The 18911-nt window shown below is 44.1% G+C and overlaps 1 pseudogene; it reads left to right on the top strand.

Moving 5' to 3' along the window:
- The first annotated feature begins 8081 nt into the window (after positions 1–8081).
- LOC124506154 (ADP-ribose pyrophosphatase, mitochondrial-like) lies at positions 8082–9145 on the top strand (annotated as a pseudogene).
- Positions 9146–18911: the final 9766 nt, after the last annotated feature.

Here is an 18911-nt window from a genome sequence, read left to right as displayed (position 1 = left end):
GGGAGCCCGCGCCGGCGGGGGCGGGGCGGGGCAGCGGGGGTGCGGGCGGCGCGGGCGGGGGCGGGGGGGCCGGCCCGGCGGGCGGGCGCGAGGAGAGCGGAGCCGGCGGCGGCGGCGGCGGCGGCGGCGGGCGCGGGGCGAGCGCGCCGAGGGGGCGGAGGAGTTGCCGTGGGTTTGTTTACGCATTGCTGCCCGGCTCGGGGCACAGCCCGCACTCCCTGATTGGACACAAACTGGGGCACAGCCTCTCGCCGCCGCCCGCCAGGCCTCCTCGAGCAGCCGCCGCGCAGCTCCCGGAGCGCCCTGCCCGGCACGGCCCGCGGCGGCGCCCGGGCCTGGAGGGGACGAGCCGCGGCGGCCGCCGGCGGCGGGCGCGGAGCCACTCGTCGGCCCAAGGCTCGCCATCGCCCACCTGTAGTGGCCCGACCTTGGCAAGGAGAAATTCGAAACTTCTGAGCTGGGGACTTCGTGTCATTCAGCTGGAGAAGGGGCACTTTCTTCCCCCCCACCACAGACGGAGGAAGCTTGCCCTTGAGTGGATAGAAAGCAGCGGCTCAAATGTGCCCCTTCGGCGATGGTCAAGCCGAACCTTCCTCTGTAAGCTATCCCTGGGAGCTCAGTTTCCTCCCGGGCCTTCAGCTTCTCGGCTTGTATTCTGTCCTCACGCAGCATTCAAAGTTGCCATCCCAGAAATGACCTTGCCTCATGATGCCTAAGATCCCAGATGACTCCCCATGGCCTCAACCTCCGATTCCTCAGCCTCAGAGTATTCCACACCTGGGCCTCCACTTGTCCGTCTCCTCTCCACTGACAACCCTCACCCCCAAAACCTTTGCCTACAGACAACACCTTAGGCTCCCCCGTTCTTTCCAGATGGATTTTGATCCTGCTCCGTTCTCTGCCACAAACCCAGAGAACCCTGTAGCTCCCACGGCTTGTCAAACCCTCGTGGACACAGCTTGTCTAGCATCTCCTACCGTCTCTGTGTAGTCTCCACCAGCCGGGTGCAGAACCCACCCCTTGTGGCCGGCATCAGTTTGGCTTCAGGGTCAGTCATGTGCCTACTCTGTGCCCCCAACCAGTCTGTGGATTCCTTAAGAACAGGAGCCTGGTTTTAACAGGGCCCTGGGGATGGGAGAGATGAAGGCTGTAAGAATAAAATTGTCACTGAATGTCTGCAGCTCTGCTGGTGCCAGAAGGACTCAAGAGAGTCTCTATCAAGAGGGTCTCCTGATAGTCTGCAAACCTCATCTTGCAAAAAGCAAATACTTCCAAAACCCGAGAATGCCCTCCATTTCCCCTGTGTCTCTGTCTTTTCCCCGCCACACGTAGCTATGTGCCCTCTATACTCTTAATGGGCACCTGATAACCCTTGGGGGAGTAAAACTGAGATGTTCCCTAAGCTAAAGCTCAAGGTGATTAAAGTGAATATAGTAAATCATGAAGGAATAGACATGAATGCCCAGGAACCCAGTCATTTTACAGATAATCCCTGGGGCTAAGAGTCCCTCAACCCTGACAGCTAGTATGGATTTGCCAGTCTCCAGTCAAACACTAGGGAAGTAGACCCAGACCCTCCCCGACTCCTGGGATGGCTGGATTTCTTTCTCTCTTTAGATTCACTGCTTCCAGTCCCACTGGGAAAGCTGTCTTTGAATTCTGAGGGTAAATCCAAGTGAAAGTAAAGTTTTCTTTCCCAGGCAGTTCCATAGTGATGATTCAAGGCAGCAAATTAGTTACAAACGTGCTGAAAGAACTGGAAGTGCAACCAGGGGAAGGTGAGGCAATCCTGAGATTAGCAACTGCTGGATGCATCTCTCCCCTAGGGCTGGAGGGACAAAGGGAAGAGGCTGCCGGAAGCTTGAAGGTCTTGCCCAGTGCGAGCTGAAGCCATGAAGGAACTTACAAAGAATGCTGAAGACGCCTCCCATAGCAAAGAAATCCCTCTCACCCTCCAGGGCCACCCAGTGGTAGAAAGTAGAAGCCAGGGGACAGGATGACAGAGACCAGGGGTCAGAGCCCCTACAGTGCAGATCAGAGGAGGGAAAGGAGGTGGATCAGAGAGCACAGTGGCAGGCCACTGACATTCCGGGCATGGGTGCAACATCTGGTTACCCCAGGGACTCTTCCTTCGCAGGGATTCTGCAGGGACAGAGCACACTTTGTTTCTGAGCCCCAGCACTCCCTTCCTCCTTCTGGTCCCTCTTTGCCCTTTTGCTTCCATTTCTCCTTCTAGCTTCTTCTCTACCATAATTCCCTTATATTTCCTTTTTCTCTCTTATTCTGTGGCTCCCACTTTTCTCTTTGGGTTCCAGTATACTTCCTCCTGACTTCTCTTCTCTCCATGGAGTCTCTGCTCCCCTCTTTGTCCTACTCCTTCCTGAGCAGGATGGCAGCCTTCTTCAGCATGAAGGAGATCAATGGGTTCCTATGGTAGGTCATGGAATCCGGACCTATCGTATAGTTCCCCTCCAGACACCCTGCGCGGCATTTCACATATGTGATCTCATTTTATCTTCACCTCACCTGCTAGCTGGGCACCCTTGAATAAACTCCGGTGGCTTCATTATTTTCCATTGGAGGGAAGGTTTTGCTAGTACAGGTCACCAACGTCACTGCTCTTAGCTTTCCTCCTCTGTTAGGTGCCTCCCTCCCCCCTTTCTTTTTCTTATCCCACATCTCTTCCTTCCACTAGCTCAACTATTTTTCCTAAATCTCAACTCTCAACAGCCTAATAGATCCGTACTCTAAATTGGCATTTCAGCTGACTTTGGCAGGGTGGGGAGAATTCAATAAATGGAGATTGAGGAAAAGCATTCTTGGTGGGACAGTGAATAAAATGGTCCGGTTTGAATGAACAGAAGGTACAGGTAGGATATAGGACCGGATTTCAAATATTTGCCTTTAGATCTCAGCTAAGACAGACTACGCAGAAACACAAATTCACCTCAAGTATATTCAGCGTGTGTATAATTCATATAATTAGAATCATAATATTTTAAAGCCAGAAAGAAATCAAGACCTTGTCTTGATTTGTCCATTTTTAAGTGAATGAACTGAGGCCTACCAGGCTTAGGTAGCTGGAGTATTACAGTAGTTAACCACGGACATTAGAGGGGTGCCTGGGTGACTCAGTCGATTAAGTGGCTGATTCTTGATCTCAGCCTGGGTCATGATCTCATGGTTCATGGTATTGAGCCCCACATTGGGCTCCGCACTGGTGGCATGGAGTCTGCTTGGGATTCCCTCCCTCTCTCTCTCTCTTTCTTTCTCTGCCCCTCCCCTGCTCATGTGCATGCACATGTATGCACCTTCTCTCTCAAAAAGATAAATAAACTTTTTAAAAAAGCAAAAAAAATGTGGACATTAGAGTTTGAATACCTGTGTTCAAATGCCCCCTTTGGGAAATGTTAGGTTATTTGACCTTGAACTTATCAGTGTTTAAGATTCCTCATCTATAAGATAGGAAAATGATAGAATCTATCCCAGTGGGCTGGTGTGAGAATTAAATGTTCTTACAGGTAAAACACATAGCACAGTGCCTGGCACATAGTCAGTCTTCACTAAATAGAGGTGACTATTATTATGATTTCCCACGGCTATTTGGCTGGTAAATACCAGAGTCAGAAATGGTCCCCAAACCTTTTAAGCAGTAATTGAGTGTTCTCCCCATTTCTTAGAAGCCATATCTTAGGATGCTGTCTGTGAAAATATGGCGGCTCCTCTGGCCTGGTGTTCTCAGTTACCCTCCTGGCTACCATTCCTCTACACCTCCTGCTATCTGCTGTGCCACCAGCCTCAGCAATCCCACCATACAATCAGTATTGCATCCTGTGAAGTTCTGAGTGGGGGGCATGAAAAATTAGCAATGGGCACATTCCACATTAAGCAATGTAGTTTACCAGTTCCGATATCCTCAAATTTTACTCATTTAAATTTCAAAGGACAAAAAATAATTGTTGAATTAAAGGGGTTTGAGTTATCTGTCATCCTGCAGCCTGTAGAGTGTCAAACTTACCGGCTTAAATTTTGATGGTTCCTTAGAGGAACTCACTGGGACCAAGAAAAAGCCTTGGTTTAAAAAGTGAGTGTCAAATCCTTCAATAAATTGTGATGGAAGAGAATTTTCTTTCTCTCTCCACCTTTCCTTTCTGAGTCTCTGGTCCCACTTTTCAAAACTCCCCAACCCCATGATCTTCATGTAGTTCACTCTCTGAAATGAACCGTGTTACTCACCTTTTTAAAAAAAAAATTTTTTTTTAACATTTATTCACTTTTGAAAGGCAGAGAGAGACAGAGCACGAATGGGGGAGGGGCAGAGAGAGGGAGACACAGAAACAGAAACAGAAGCAGGCTCCAGGCTGTCAACACACAGCCCGATGCAGGGCTCGAACTCATGAACCGCGAGATCATGACCTGAGCCAAAGTTGGCTGCTTAACCGACTGAGCCACCCAGGCGCCCCATTTTTTTTTTTTAATCTCTCAGACCTAGCTCGGTATCTGGGGCCTTCCAGGTGCCCACATGCTGTTGAGTGGACTTGAGCAATGCCACATGTACCGAAAGGATGCCCTCTTCCTCCCCCTTCAAATCTTTCTCTCTTCAGTTGACATCCTTAGCTAGTTATCAGCCTGTTGCACTAATTCACTGGAAAGCACGACAACAGCTGAGTGTGAAATAAATGTGCATTTTACAACATAAACTACATTCAAAGAGGGGTATTTTAATGGTGTAAATCCAGGCAGTATTTTAAGAGGGTCGGGAAGACATTTTTGGGGGCAGCTGGACTTTCCTAACACCTTTACATCACACCGCACAAAATGGAACTTACCTCTCATATAAATAAAAGCTCTTTGACTTTCATTGTAACACATTTCACTTCAGATTTCTTAGGCTAAATTGTAGACAGCCTCCGTTCTGCATATGGCTGTATTAATTATCCTGCCTAAGTCATTTCCTAAAAGGCACAATTTTCTTTAATCTTTAAAAAAGTTAATCGTTGTCCATTTTTCTCTTTTACTTCAAAGCCAGACAAAGACCCAATGCCCTGATCACTCGCTGACCACTATACCAAAGACTGCTACATAGAGAGCATTTAGTAAATGGTAGTTATTTTATTATTGTTATTTACTATCAGTGTTACCACCGTAAAGAGAGTACAAAGCCTCATCTTTGCTTTCCTTCCAGACTTCTTTCAGAAGTTGGACTTTAGCATCACTTTAGGAGGAGAGGATAATTCACAGAAATCCAGTTTTCCGGGTACCACTTGCTTTTGCTTCTGAAAGAGAGGCTGGAAGGATGGTTAGGGTTAATTGTGCTGCTGGGGGCCTATAATCAGCCGGGCACTATCGATCCCTAGTCTGCCCTCCATAATATTCACGATAAAATGGGGATCACACAGGCAATCTCTGGCCCAAGAATAGTTCATAATGACAGGCCAAAGATTTGTTCTCTGACTGTGCTTACAATTCCTTTAGGGCTTTCTCCTGGATGGACCAGAACATTCTCTGTGTCTAGCTCTGTTTGTTTTTATGCCTCAGACAACAACTTAGAAAAGAGAATCTCCCCAGTGGCTTCCCAGCAAATAATTCTTTTGGTCTCGACTATAGTACTTCATTTCCTTCCCTTAGGACACTTTTTGCACCATGATCATCAAATGGTGTGATTTAACCGTCTTCTTCTCTTTGATGATGCCAAAAACAAGTGAAACCTCTCATTACTGGTTTTGATGTCCTTTTCTGGGTAGGTGTTCTTCTGTGGTCCACTGAATTTCTGCATTGTACTTGACTTACCAGGCTTTCCCTGCTCCCTTGCTTTCCTCAAGTGTCTATTACCCCCTGAGCATCTGGTCGTTTATATTTGAACATCTGGTCTTTTTGATTCATAGCAAAAATTGACTTTGGCCTTCTAATAATGAGATTTTTCAAGCATCGCAGAATCATAAAATGTTAACGGTGGAAGGACTTCTGCAGATAACAGAGGCCGATCAATTCCTTTTATAGTATAAAACCGAGACCCAGAGAAGCCAAGTGTCAGATGCAAAGCTACACAGCCTATGGTGGGGGAAAGCTAGAACCAGACCCAAGACTTCTGCTTCATTTGTTTCTTGTGAGTTGGATTATGATCCCTGGAAATAATACTATGAGGAATTTGTAAGTGTCTTCCTCCAACATGTTTACCTTTTCATATAAGTGGTTTTCCTAATACATTTCCAGGAGGCTCCGAGAAATAAGAATTCCACAAGTGAAAAAAAATGCAGCCACAGGAAGGCATGACTTACAGAGTTGGGACTCAGTGATGATGATGACGACGACTGACGATAACCAGTTCTCACATTTCTACGCTGTCAGTTCTACTATTTTGTTCGCTATAGTCCCAGCTATTTCTGGGTTTCAAGCCTTCTGGAAGCCTAAGCTCATTTAGCTTAGGGTTCTTGATGAGGGTGATGGGTGGGTTTTCAGGAGCTGCCTTCCATAGGAATGGTGATGACTTCAAAGAGTTAGAGATCTACCCCTAAGCACACATTTGGAAACTTTTCTAAAGTTGAGGAGGTGTGTTCCTAAAATAATGCCAAGTATTGCATACAAAAAGCATTCCCCGGTCAGGCAATCTGAAAAATACGAAATGAAACAGAATTAAATAGCTTAGGGTCAGTTGGTTCAATTTTACCAGAATTCACAGGATCTTTAAAACAGTAATGTGAATCCTGAATTTCTAAGGGAGGGTGGTGAAATGTGTAGAATTTCCCAAACATATTTGACGATCAGATCATTTATGGGACTTGGGTAACATGGAACAAACTTTAGGAAATGTTAAATATCCTTTGAGGGTCAATGAGAGTCTACGGTACTCCCTTCGTTCCAAAACTATCTGTTTCAAATGTTAAGATACCTTTCCCTGGGGTTTGTTGTCTTGGATATAATGACTTACCCTGTGCCTCTTCTTCTCATTATTTATCATTTTAGGACCCAGGTGCTATTATTTCTCAGCCTGAATTTCTCCACACAGAAAAAACATAGTTCATTTAACTCTGACCTCATACCTGAGCTGCCCAATTCCTGTAATTATTTTCAACTGTCTTATTCTTTTCTATAGTTTTCAAGGGTCAAAAAGGTAATAATAATTGTAGTAATTACAAATAGCATTTCTGAGTGTGTGCAGGGGGCCAGATATTGTGCGAACAGCTTTACATATAACATCCCATTTAATTGTCAACACAACACTGTGAGGTAGATATTATGGTTTCCATTTTACACATGAGAAAACTGAGGTGAGCTTAAGTAATTTTGCCCAAGAGGGTCCCAGCAAAGGAGGGGAAGCTGGGATTGAACCTGACTGTGTTCAACTCTTAAGGATTCCAGGCCCCTGCCCTTCCAGTGTTCGTTTTGTTTTTTAATGTATGCGCTGCCTTCCCAACCAGAATCCTTTAAGAGCAGTGGCCACATGGTCCAGACCACAGTAGAATCTTCTGTGCTTGACACAGCACCTGGCATGCTGTAGCCAATACTTCCTTTGAAGAGAAAAATTAAGCAATTTGCCCAAGCCACTCAGCTAGTAAACGGGGGGCCTAAGATTTGAACCATCTCCCACACCTTACGCATCATGGATTTCCCACAAGAACCATGCTCTGTGTACCAAGTGAGCTCTTTTTCCCCTTGGAGGTCACACTCACCAGGCTTTTGATCGTCCCAAACAAGGCATTTTATGCTCCCATTCACTCTACCCCACCCCCCTACCTGCCACCTGTAACGCAGTCATTCTGCCCTCTCCCAAGCAGACTGTGGTTCTAGACCTAGGGAACTAAATGGCTAATACCCTGGTAAGCAAGAAAGCACTTTTATGGTTCTTGTATGCTAATTTTGCTGCAGGTGTTCTGACATTGGTTGTTCTCAACCCCAGACTTTGCATTTGGAAGCCCTTCCAGATGTTGAAATCTTTCGGTGTAAAATGAGAAGGCATGCGCGGCCTGGAGGGGGTGGTGGGGCACCCACCGTGGCCCCGCTTCACCGTTGGCTCCACGCGCGGTCCCAGCACCCCGCTGAGTGCCTCAGACACCCCTCACCCCCAGGCCGTGGGACGGTGGATGGCCGGACACAGCTGGGCAAAGGCATTAGCGGCGGTGTCTCTTTCCTTGACCTTGGCCTCTGCAGCCGTCAGGCTCAGCAGCTGCCCCAACGTCTCCCCAGTTGGAGCCCATTTTCCTCACTTGGGTTTCCTCCAGGCTTCAGCATGTCAGATTTGAATGGCGCAGCTGAGCATCCCCACAAGAAGGCCAGGACATCTCTGTACCCTGGCTCTAAAGTGGAGCAAAGACAGGTCCCCAACGAGAAAGTGCCTGGCTGGTCGAATGGCCAGAGTACAAACCTGTCGAGGACACTGCTGGCTCTGTCTTGGCCCAGCCCATGTGGGCAGACCCTGCAGTGGGGGAAAGGAACTTCTTTCCTAAACTCAACGAAAGGGATGGGCATGTTGAAAGAAGGAGCCAGAATGGCTTGTATGAGCTTGAAAATGGCAGACCCAGAAATCCTGCAGGTCAGACAGGGCTTGGTTGGCAGAGGGCTTTTAAGGCCGTAGGTCCCAAATCGTGCCGCAGACCCCATCTCAACCAGGTGGAAAAAGGATAGCACGGGAAATAAAGTTTCCCATCCTGTTTCTGAGAGAAGCATCCCGCAATTTGTAGCCATCAAAAGGAAGGACTGTGGAGAATGGGCCATCTCAGGGGGAATGGTGGAGCCGGGAGAGAAAATTAGTACCACGCTGAAGAGAGAATTTGGTGAGGAAGCCATGAACTCCTTACAGAAATCCAGAGCAGAAACACAGGAGTTGAAGAAACAACTTCACAAACTATTCAGCCAGGAACACTTTGTAGTCTATAAAGGCTACGTGGATGATCCTTGAAACACAGATAATGCGTGGATGCAGACGGAAGCTGTGAACTACCATGATGAAACGGGTGACGTGATGGACGAGCTTCCTCTGGAAGCCGGTGATGATGCCAAAAAAGTGAAGTGGGTGGACGTCACTGATCAACTCAGGCTTTGTGCCAGACATTCCCAGTTCATTCAATTTGTGGCTGAGAAACGAGGTGCCCACTGGAGTGAGGGCACGTGTCCCAGGTCCTGTGAATACCGACTTGGAGTCTCATGAAAGCCAGGGGCCTTCAAATGGACCTGGGGGATGAGAACTCCCACTGAACAGGACAGGGAGGGATCTTCTTCTGGTGATTACTTACAAAACTGTTCACAGTATGAGGGCTTTGTGTCAGGGAATAGTATCAAACACAGGAGATCAGGACCACAGACTTTTGGGTTTTCCAGTCAGAAGAAGAGGAATATAGTCACCTGTTGTATGTGTTGTATACATGACTCTTAACCACATGATTCAACCAGTGCTCTTGGGAGAAAGGTAGATGGTACAAAGATAACTTCTCACCAACCATAACCTCTGCTTTTCAGCTAGCTTGCATTTGTCACTCCTTTTTTTTCTCCTGATGTGTTGGATTGTGGTCTGATCTAATGCATAACCTGGTATTTTGCATAACGTTTGTTTTTCAAATTGAGCTTTATGTGGTCTCGTATTCATTGTTTTCAAGAACGAAAGCTCTCTGGTTATCCGTGTGTTTAGGATCTTTCATTTTGCGGGAAAGGTTCCTTCTTTATTTTATTCAAAAGGATCAAGTACTTACAAACCAGAAAAATAAAATGCAGTGACAAAATGAGCTTACTATCTGGCCCTCTGGTTATCAGAACTATTTCTGAACAGAATGGATGAAGCTCAGGATATTTGTTTCCTCTCATCTTAGAAGACCCTGTAAATGTGAATTCCTGTTGCGAAGAAGTCTTTGTCAGGAGATGTATGTAATCCCAGCCTAATAAAAATACAAATCATGCTTAACTTTTCTCAGTTGAAAATATATATGTATATGTATATGTACATATATATGTATATACACATATATATACATATATATATATATACACACAGAGAGAGAGAGAGAGAGAGAGAGAGAAGGTTTTTAATAGTCAGTTTGCAAACACAGAGATACTCCCCTGACAATCAAGAATGAGGGGATTCCAGGGTTGCCTGGGTGGCTCAGTCGGTTGAGCATCTGACTCTTGATTTTTGGCTCAGGTCATGATTTCACAGTTTGTGAGTTCGAGCCCTGTGTCGAGCTCTGCACTGACAGTGTGGAGCCGGCCTGGGATTCTCTCTCTCTGTCTCTCTCTGCCCCTTCCCCCCTCAAAAAAAAATAAACAAACATTTAAAATAAGAATGAAGGGGGGTGCCTGGGTGGCGCAGTCGGTTAAGCGTCTGACTTCAGCCAGGTCACGATCTCGCGGTCCGTGAGTTCGAGCCCCGCGTCAGGCTCTGGGCTGATGGCTCAGAGCCTGGAGCCTGTTTCCGATTCTGTGTCTCCCTCTCTCTCTGCCCCTCCCCCGTTCATGCTCTGTCTCTCTCTGCCCCCAAAATAAATAAACGTTAAAAAAGTTTAAAAAAATAAAATAAAATAAAATAAGAATGAAGGGATTCCAGTAGCAACAAATAGGTCAGAAATACATTTCTTTCCTTTCTTGTCACCTAAAACAAGCCACTTAGCGTTATTCGTATATAACACAACGCACGGAAAATTAGCTCAAACCACTGCAATGAGCTTTTCATGGCTAGGGTGGAAAAGACTATTGCAGGTACTGATAACTACATAAGGAAACACTTTGATAACAGTAGCCAACACTTCTATCCGCTTACTATGTACCCACACTCTTGGAAGTGCTTAAGAGAACACCAGAGTTCTCTTATGTCACAGGTTGGGCTCCTGGGGAGCAGTCTCTGAGTGGGAGGGAGATCATTAGCATTACAAGATGTTTCTTAGGGACAGGTGTTGGGACCAACTCCTGGGGGAGGGAGGAGAAGGAAGCAGGATTGGATAGAGTGAGACACTAAAGTTGAAGCCTGGTGAAGGCATCAGCCAACTCCACCGGGAGCTCTGGAGCTGAAAGGCCCTTCTAGCTGCCCTGAATTGGGAGTTCACGCCTTCATACCCCTGTTGACCAGCCACTGGACACGGGTTGCCCCTGGAAGGAGGTGTGACCTTAGGAGAGACAATTTCTTCAGCCAAGGCAATTGCCAAAGAGGGTTGACAGCTGAAGTCCATCTTTTGGTAACACTCCTACTAGTTAAGAAGGAGAATCTGGGAAAGGGGAGGGGGCAGGCATTACAGGGTCTACCACATATTGTTATCCCAGCTTTACAGATAACATAACTGAGGCACAGAGAGGTTATAGAACTTGAACCAAGATGTACAACCACAAGTAAGTGGTGGTGGGAATAGAGCACAGACTGTGGGATCCACGGCTTACCTCCTTGGCCGCTATACCATAGTCCTTCCTATAGTGACACTCTCAAGAGTCCCCAGGTTCCCTGTGCACTGCTCCTCTAAAAAAGAAAAGAAATGACCATTATATCTCTTCCTAGATGCACATTTGGTCAGAGTTCCCTTTTCTAAACCTGAAGGACATGGGCATGGTCTCTACTGTTTTTCTCTTAAAATATGTTGTATTTACATGGGTGATGATGATTATAAAAAGGTTCGGGGCGCCTGGGTGGCTCAGTCGGTTAAGCGGCCGACTTCAGCTCAGGTCACGATCTCGCGGTCCGTGAGTTCGAGCCCCGCGTCGGGCTCTGGGCTGATGGCTCAGAGCCTGGAGCCTGCTTCTGATTCTGTGTCTCCCTCTCTCTCTGCCTCTCCCCCGTTCATGCTCTGTCTCTCTCTGTCTCAAAAATAAATAAAAACGTTAAAAAAAATTAAAAAAAAAAAAAGGTTCACCCCTGGATGCCCAGCATCAGTTCATGTTCAGGAACAAATTTAATACATTGCTTTTCTTTGTGAATTCTATAACTGCTTGTTGATGGGACCATTTGTCCTATATTCCAGCAACTTTTTCCAGGTGAGGCATGCTCCCTGTCTATTTGAATAATTGAGGTACCTGGTTGGTCAAACATATTTTGAATGTTCCTCAACTTATTTTTTTTCAAAATGTAAGTTCCTAAAAGAAAATACACTTGTACTTACACACACACACACACACACACACACACACACACATCATTGCAAAAAAAACTGAAATAAAGAGGGTCTAATGTCTCAAACTTAATATATCTAGACCAGAATTCTTGATTTTTTCTCCCCCAAGAAAACTATTCCTCCATCATTCTTCCCTGGTAATTGGCACCAAAATCCATGCAAAGTTGCACAAGAAAACAAGGAACTATCCTAGATTCCTTGCTTTTCCTCACTTCTCACATTCAATCCATCTGCAAAATTTAGCTCCATCTCCAACAAATGATATCCCAAATCGTTTACTGCTTTCTGCCTTCACTGACCCTCCCCAATAAAGCCATCATCCCTCATCCCCTAGATGACTGCAAGTGCCTCCTCGCAGTCCCCTCTCCTTCCACTCTTGTCCTCTTGCGGGTCAATTTCCACCCCCCCCCCCCAATTAAATGACATCTTAAAGAATGTCAGTCATATGATGTCCCTTCTCTCTCAAAACCATCTGATGGTTTCTTTTTTCACATAAACTAAAACACAAACTCCTTACGCAGGCTGACCTGTTCTGAATAATCCCTGCATTCTAGTCTGACCTGGTCATGTTCCACCCTGGGCCAGTCTAGCCTTTCTCTTCCTACTTCATATGTGCTTCTTCCTCAAGGCCTTTGCTTTGCTTTTCCCTGCCTAGAATGTCCCTTCCATATCTGCACCAAGTGGGCCTCTTAGGTGAGTCAGGTCTCAAAGGATAGATACGTCCTCAAAGAGAGTTTTCGGGGCCACCTAATCTAAAGTAGCCTACCCAATCCATTTTTACTCCCTCACCTTGTTTTATTTTCTACGTGGTATTTAGCACCAGCTGAAATTATCTTGTATATTTCTGTCCACTTACGAGTGAGTCCAGGGTTTTTTTCTCTCCTATTAACTGCTATATCACCAGTATCTAGAATAGTGTGTGGCAGGCATGTCCACAAATTATTTGCTGCTGCTAACAGTTTTCTATATACTCTTGTCTTTAAAATACAAATGCAAATATAGATATAAATATAAATAAATATAAATGTGATCACATTACCCTTGGTCTTTCTTATTTAAAAAACACTTTGTCTTGAAATAATTTTAGACTTACAAAAAAGTTGCAAAAACAGTACAGAGTTCTTGTATAATCCTTCGCCCAGGTTCTACAAATGTTGAGAACTTACTTACATAATACAGTTATTGAAACTCGAAAATTAACATTGATTTAATATTTTTTACTATTAATTCACCTACAGATCTCATTTAAAATTTGCTAATCATCCCACTAATGTCCTTTTTCTGTTCTAGAATCCAAGGATTCCACATTTCGTTTGATTGCCATGTCTCCTTTATTTCCTCCAGACCTAGGAAAGTTCCTTGTTTTGTCTTTCATGACCTTGACAGTTTTCAAGGCGCTGACCAATTGTTTTGCTAGAATGTCCCACAATTTTGGATTAATCTAACATTTTCTTAATTTTTTAAAAATGCTTTTATTTGTTTTTGAGAGAGAGAGAGAGAGAGAGAGACAGAGTGCGAGCTAGGGAGGGGCAGAGAGAGAGGGAGACACAGAATCTGAAGCAGGCTCCAGGCTCTAAGCTGTCAGCACAGAGCAGACATGGGGCTCGAACCCACAGACCATGAGATCATGACCCAAGGTGAGGTTGGACACTCAACCAACTGAGCCACACTGGCGCCCCTAAATTCTGTATTCTAAAATGGTGCCTGTATTCTAAAATTTTCTTTTAAATTTTTTAAATGTTTATTTATTTTTGAGAGAGAGAGAAAGAGAGAGAGAGAGAGAGAGGGGAAGAGTGTGAGCGGGGAAGGGGCACAGAGAGGGAGACACAGAATCCGAAGCAGGCTCCAGGCTCTGAGCTGTCAGCACAGAGCCCGACACGGGGCTCGAACCCATGAACCGCAAGATCATGACCTGAGCCGAATCTGGATGCTCAACTGACTGAGCCACCCAGGCGCCCCTAAAATTTTCTTATAAACAAGTTGAGGTTGTACATTTTTGGCATGAATACTACAGATGTGATGTTGTTTGAAAAAATGAAGATGTATTTTTCAATGTAATCACTAGTATATATTAAATAGTATGTGCTATATTTTATTTACAATGTTTTTAATTTATCATTTTATTTACAATTTTTCATGCCCAATGTGGAGCTTGAACTCATGATCCTGAGATCAAGAGTTGCATGCTCTACCAACCAAACCAGCCAGGCCCCCCAGTATATGCTATATATTGAAGTGTCACCATCGAATTTCCAACCACCTTGTACTACTTTTAAATAGCATTTTTATATTTTTATGCACATACACGTGCACATACATACACATATAATTGAATATACGTATTCTAGCCCTCCAGCTCTTTCTCTATAAGAGAAGGTATCCAGGAAGCTCTGGATTTCATTCACTATACTCTCTCTCCTCCTTCTTGAAGTTCATGAAGTGACACTTGAATGCTGTATTATACCACTTTGTCAGTGACCTATTTCTACCAAAAAAAAAAAAAAATCCTGCAAACTATCCCAAAACACTGGAGCCTAAGACAAAAGCCATCTAGTTTATACGTTTGAAGGTTGACAATTAGGGCTGAGTTTGACAGGGTGGTGTTTTCTGGTCATGCCTGGGGCTCGCATCTGGGAATTGGGTGGCTTTTGGCTAATCTAGGATAACCTCAGATAGGATAATGAAAGAGAATCTTCTCTGCACCTCATGTCTCCCATCCTCTATCAGGCTCATCCAGATATGTTCTTATGACTGACAATGGCAGGGGAGCCAAGATCTAATGGAAACATGGAAGGATTCTCGAGTCCCAGGCTCGGAACTGGCCCTGAGCCATTTCCCTACATCCTAATAGAAAAACCAAGTCACAAGGTCAACCCAGATTTGATGTGTAGGAAAATAATTTGACCTCTTTAGTGAGAGGAAGTGGCAAGTCACGTGTCCAAGGACATGGATACAGAGTCATGTGAAAAATTGAGACCATCTGAGCGCTCAGTGATCCCACATCTATTGTGGCTTTTTTCCTCTATCAGTTTTATTGAGATACAATTCACATACCATATAGCTCACCCATTTAGAGTATACAAATCAATGGTTCTTACGATATTCACAAGGTTGTGCAACCATCATCACAATCGCTTTTCCAACATTTTCGTCACCCTTTAAAGAAACCCTGTACCTTCTCCAAGATGCTTTCTCTGACCCCCATGCTAAGTTAAACCTTTATTCCTCTGTGTGGCCTTGTGAATACCGTTCCACTGCAGAGCTCTTTTACAATTTATTTTTGTTGGGGCCAAAGATTGTACTCTATTCATTTTTCCATTCCCAGCATCTAGCACAGTGTCTGATTGACAGTAGGTGCTCAATAAATATCTGCCAAAGAGAATTGAAGAGACTCCAGGTTTTGCCAGTTCAACCCTGCAGTTTGCCCATGGCCGTTTCTCAAGCCTCTGGCAGAAGCCCAAAGTATTTGTACTGGCGCAACTTTCAGTCCCTTTCCACACCTGAGGATCGTTGGGCAATTGTTCACGTTGATGAATCATTCCGGTTGCTCTCAGCATGCTGCTGAACATTTCTTTCTATCAGGGTCGTTATCAAATAAGATGACAAACTATCGAAAGTAAAATCATGGGGAATGACAAAGGAATAGGGCGAGGAGGTTTGTGTCATCATTGGCTGAAAGTTTGGAACACACCGTCCCCGTGTCCCTCCCGTTTCCTTTCTGTCTAATAACAACGGGTACTTTACTCTGTGCCCGGGACTGTGCCTGCATCGTCATTAATGCTTTCTTATCAGGATCAAATGAAACATTTTAAGACAGTCTTTTCCTAAGCCAAGATAGATCTGTGTATGCCATAGACACCACTTCAAACCAGCAGCTTTGCGAGAGCGGAGGCTGTGTTCTCCCCCTTTCTCGGCATCTACTGTGGCTCGTCTGTATTTAATAAGATCTCGAATGAAATATAAAAGCCAAAAAACATTTATCATGAACTAATTTAGCGTGAAGTCGGGAGTCAGATACAAGTAAAAGCCATTTTATTCAGCTCTGATGGGCTTTAGAATGCTAAGTTTACATATGGCAGTACACTTTCTAGGTGAGAGAATTTTTGTCTTTCGGGCCGTTCTTGAAAGATTTTGGTAGGATGTGCTTTAAAAATGGAAGATTGTCAAGGCTTTCCTCGTGGTTACATGTGCTGTGAATGTTAAAATCACAGTTCAATGTGGTAAGTTTTGCTCCCAGATTTGTCACTAACTGGCTGTAGGAACTTGGGTAAAGTTGCTTCACTTCTCCGAATTCCTTGTAGCTTATAATTCTAGAAGTGTTAAATTGACAGATATGTGCAATACTTCTATACATATGTATCAAATGTGTATGGACTTACACATTTATAAATATTATACATTTATAAAAAGCAACTTTTCCAAAACAGCAATAAGGATGTTTCTATGGGAGAAACCTGAATCCTGTTACAATGATCATTTCTTTTAAAAAATAGTTTAAGAAAATTGGTTTATTAGTTACTTATTTCTACTTAGCAATATTACCTCAAACACATAGCTTAAGACAACACACATTTATTATGTCACAGTTTCTGTGGATCAGGAATCTGAGGACAGCTCAGCTGTTTTAGGGTTTCAAAAGGTCACAATCAAGGTGTCGGCTGGGCTGCAGTCCTATCTGAGGTCTGACTGGGGAAGGATCTGCTTCCAAGTTCGTGTAGTTGTTGGCAGTATTCGATCTGTTCCAGATTGTTGCACTGAGGGACTCAGCATTTTTCTGGCCGTTAACCAGAGGCTGCCCTCAGTTATTTGCCAGTTGGCTCTCTTCTCGGCCAGACTACACCATGATTTCTTGCTTCTCCAAAGCCAACAGGAGAGAGAGTTTCCTCACAAAATGGGTGTGTTACATAATACCATATACATGTACCATCACATTTGCCGTATTCCATTGGTGAGAGGCTGTATTCCATTGTTGACAAGCAAGACACAGGTCCCATCAAGGGGAAGGGGTCACACAAAGCATGAGCACCAGGAAGGTGGGATCAAGAGGACCACTGTGGGGTCTATCTGCCGCAATTGGAAAACTACAAAATGTTTGTGAGCAGTAGAGTAGGGTGAAATTCTAGGAGCCACACCATCCCCAAACAAGCACACATCTAAACCTTCCAACAAGGGAAGCACCCTGCTTCTCTCCTATCCTCCATTTTGGAAAATGCTGCCATCCAATGCAAAGCCTTTAAACCCGAGAGGTATCCTTGGCTCTTGGCAATCTCTAACCAGCCCACTCCCAACCCAATCCATCAGTAAGATATCAAACACGACCCTTCTGTCTATTTCCACTATTTCCCCACCATTCAGTTACCAATGTCTTTCCCCTAAACATGGTTTGACCACACCTTTCAACTCGTCTTCCAGATTCCACTCTTGCCCTTCCTTATGATCCACTCTTCATACAACAGCCAGAATGCTCTTCTTAAAACAGAAATCAGATCATGTCATTCTCCTGCTTAAAATCTTCCATTAGCTTCTTCATGAATGTGAGTAAAGTTCAAACCCCTTTATCTGACCTATAAGACCCTCCATAAACTGACCTCTGCTTGTTTCTCCTCTGTTCTACTATATTTCTCTTTATATATAACAGCATGGCTAATTTGTTTAATGACATAGTTCAGATCCTATAATCTAAAAATAAATAAGGTTAGTATTATTAAATCTAACATAGAATATAATGTCACTTGAACAGAATAAAATAAGTTTTAATAAAGCTCAGAATTAGAAGCTAAAAAGTTTTTGAATTGCTAAACATTATTTAGCAATTATGGCTTTATGGGTGATGTATTGCATCACATATCAAATAATTTGATCCAAAATGAGATATCTTAGATTAGATGTGCTTTTGAAATAATATAAAATCCAAACTTAAACTACTAATATATATTGAAGCTAAAATAAGAGAATGTGTTTATCTACACAGTGGTGAGTTGTTGTTGTTTTTTTTTTATTTTGGGAGGGGGTCAGGAAAAATTTATTATATATGTGGTTTATTAGTTCAGCTTAATCAAATTTGGAGTTATAAAATCATGTTAATAATAAACTCTAGAAATATAATTACACATTCATACAAGTTAGTTTGCTTACATTTCTTATTAGTTAAAGCCAAGAAAATTCACTTTCTAATTATGTGGGTCTGGATGATTCATTTATCGTTGACTACCCAAGCCACCTGGGCGTGTTCACCCAGGTTAATTAAATCTGAATCCTGCAGCTCGGTAGCTGAGTGACCTTGTTCAGTACATTCAAACTTTCTGAGCCTCAGTTTGCTCATAAGCAAACAGGGATAGCAAAATATACTTGTCAGAGTTATTTTAAGGATTAAATGAGGCAACATATTTATTGGCACACTTTAGGGACTCTGTATATGTTGTTCTCTCTTTTCCATCGTTGCTTGGCTGATCAATCTGAAGGTACCATAAATTGATCTATTTTCTATTTCTATTCCCCTTATGTTAGACCTGGGTTCGACTTGGGCAGAAGAAAAGAATTAGAAAAGCATCATAAAGGCAGAATCATTGAGGAGTGGCTGACATAGAGAAAGAATGAGGCGGAAGTCACACAGGAGTCTAAGATTTCAACTGGACATGGGAAGTTACCCAGGGACGCTGAAGAAATTTGCATTTATTTGTGGATAGGCAAATCACAGACCATGACGTGACACTTTGGTAAATATTATTTACATATTGAATCATCGATACCACTGTATCCCTCCCCTGCATCTTGAGTATAATGGGTGTTAATTTGAAATAGAAAATCTGTGTGGTTGTTCAGGGTATTTTA

This window comes from Lynx rufus, unplaced genomic scaffold (assembly GCF_022079265.1).
Source record: "Lynx rufus isolate CCGP_SWC_20201006 ecotype Redwood Valley unplaced genomic scaffold, mLynRuf1.p SCAF_11, whole genome shotgun sequence".
Classification (NCBI taxonomy): Eukaryota; Metazoa; Chordata; class Mammalia; order Carnivora; family Felidae; genus Lynx; species Lynx rufus.
The sequence above is the reverse complement of the archived record's forward strand: the minus strand, read 5'-3'. Positions and strand labels throughout refer to the sequence as shown.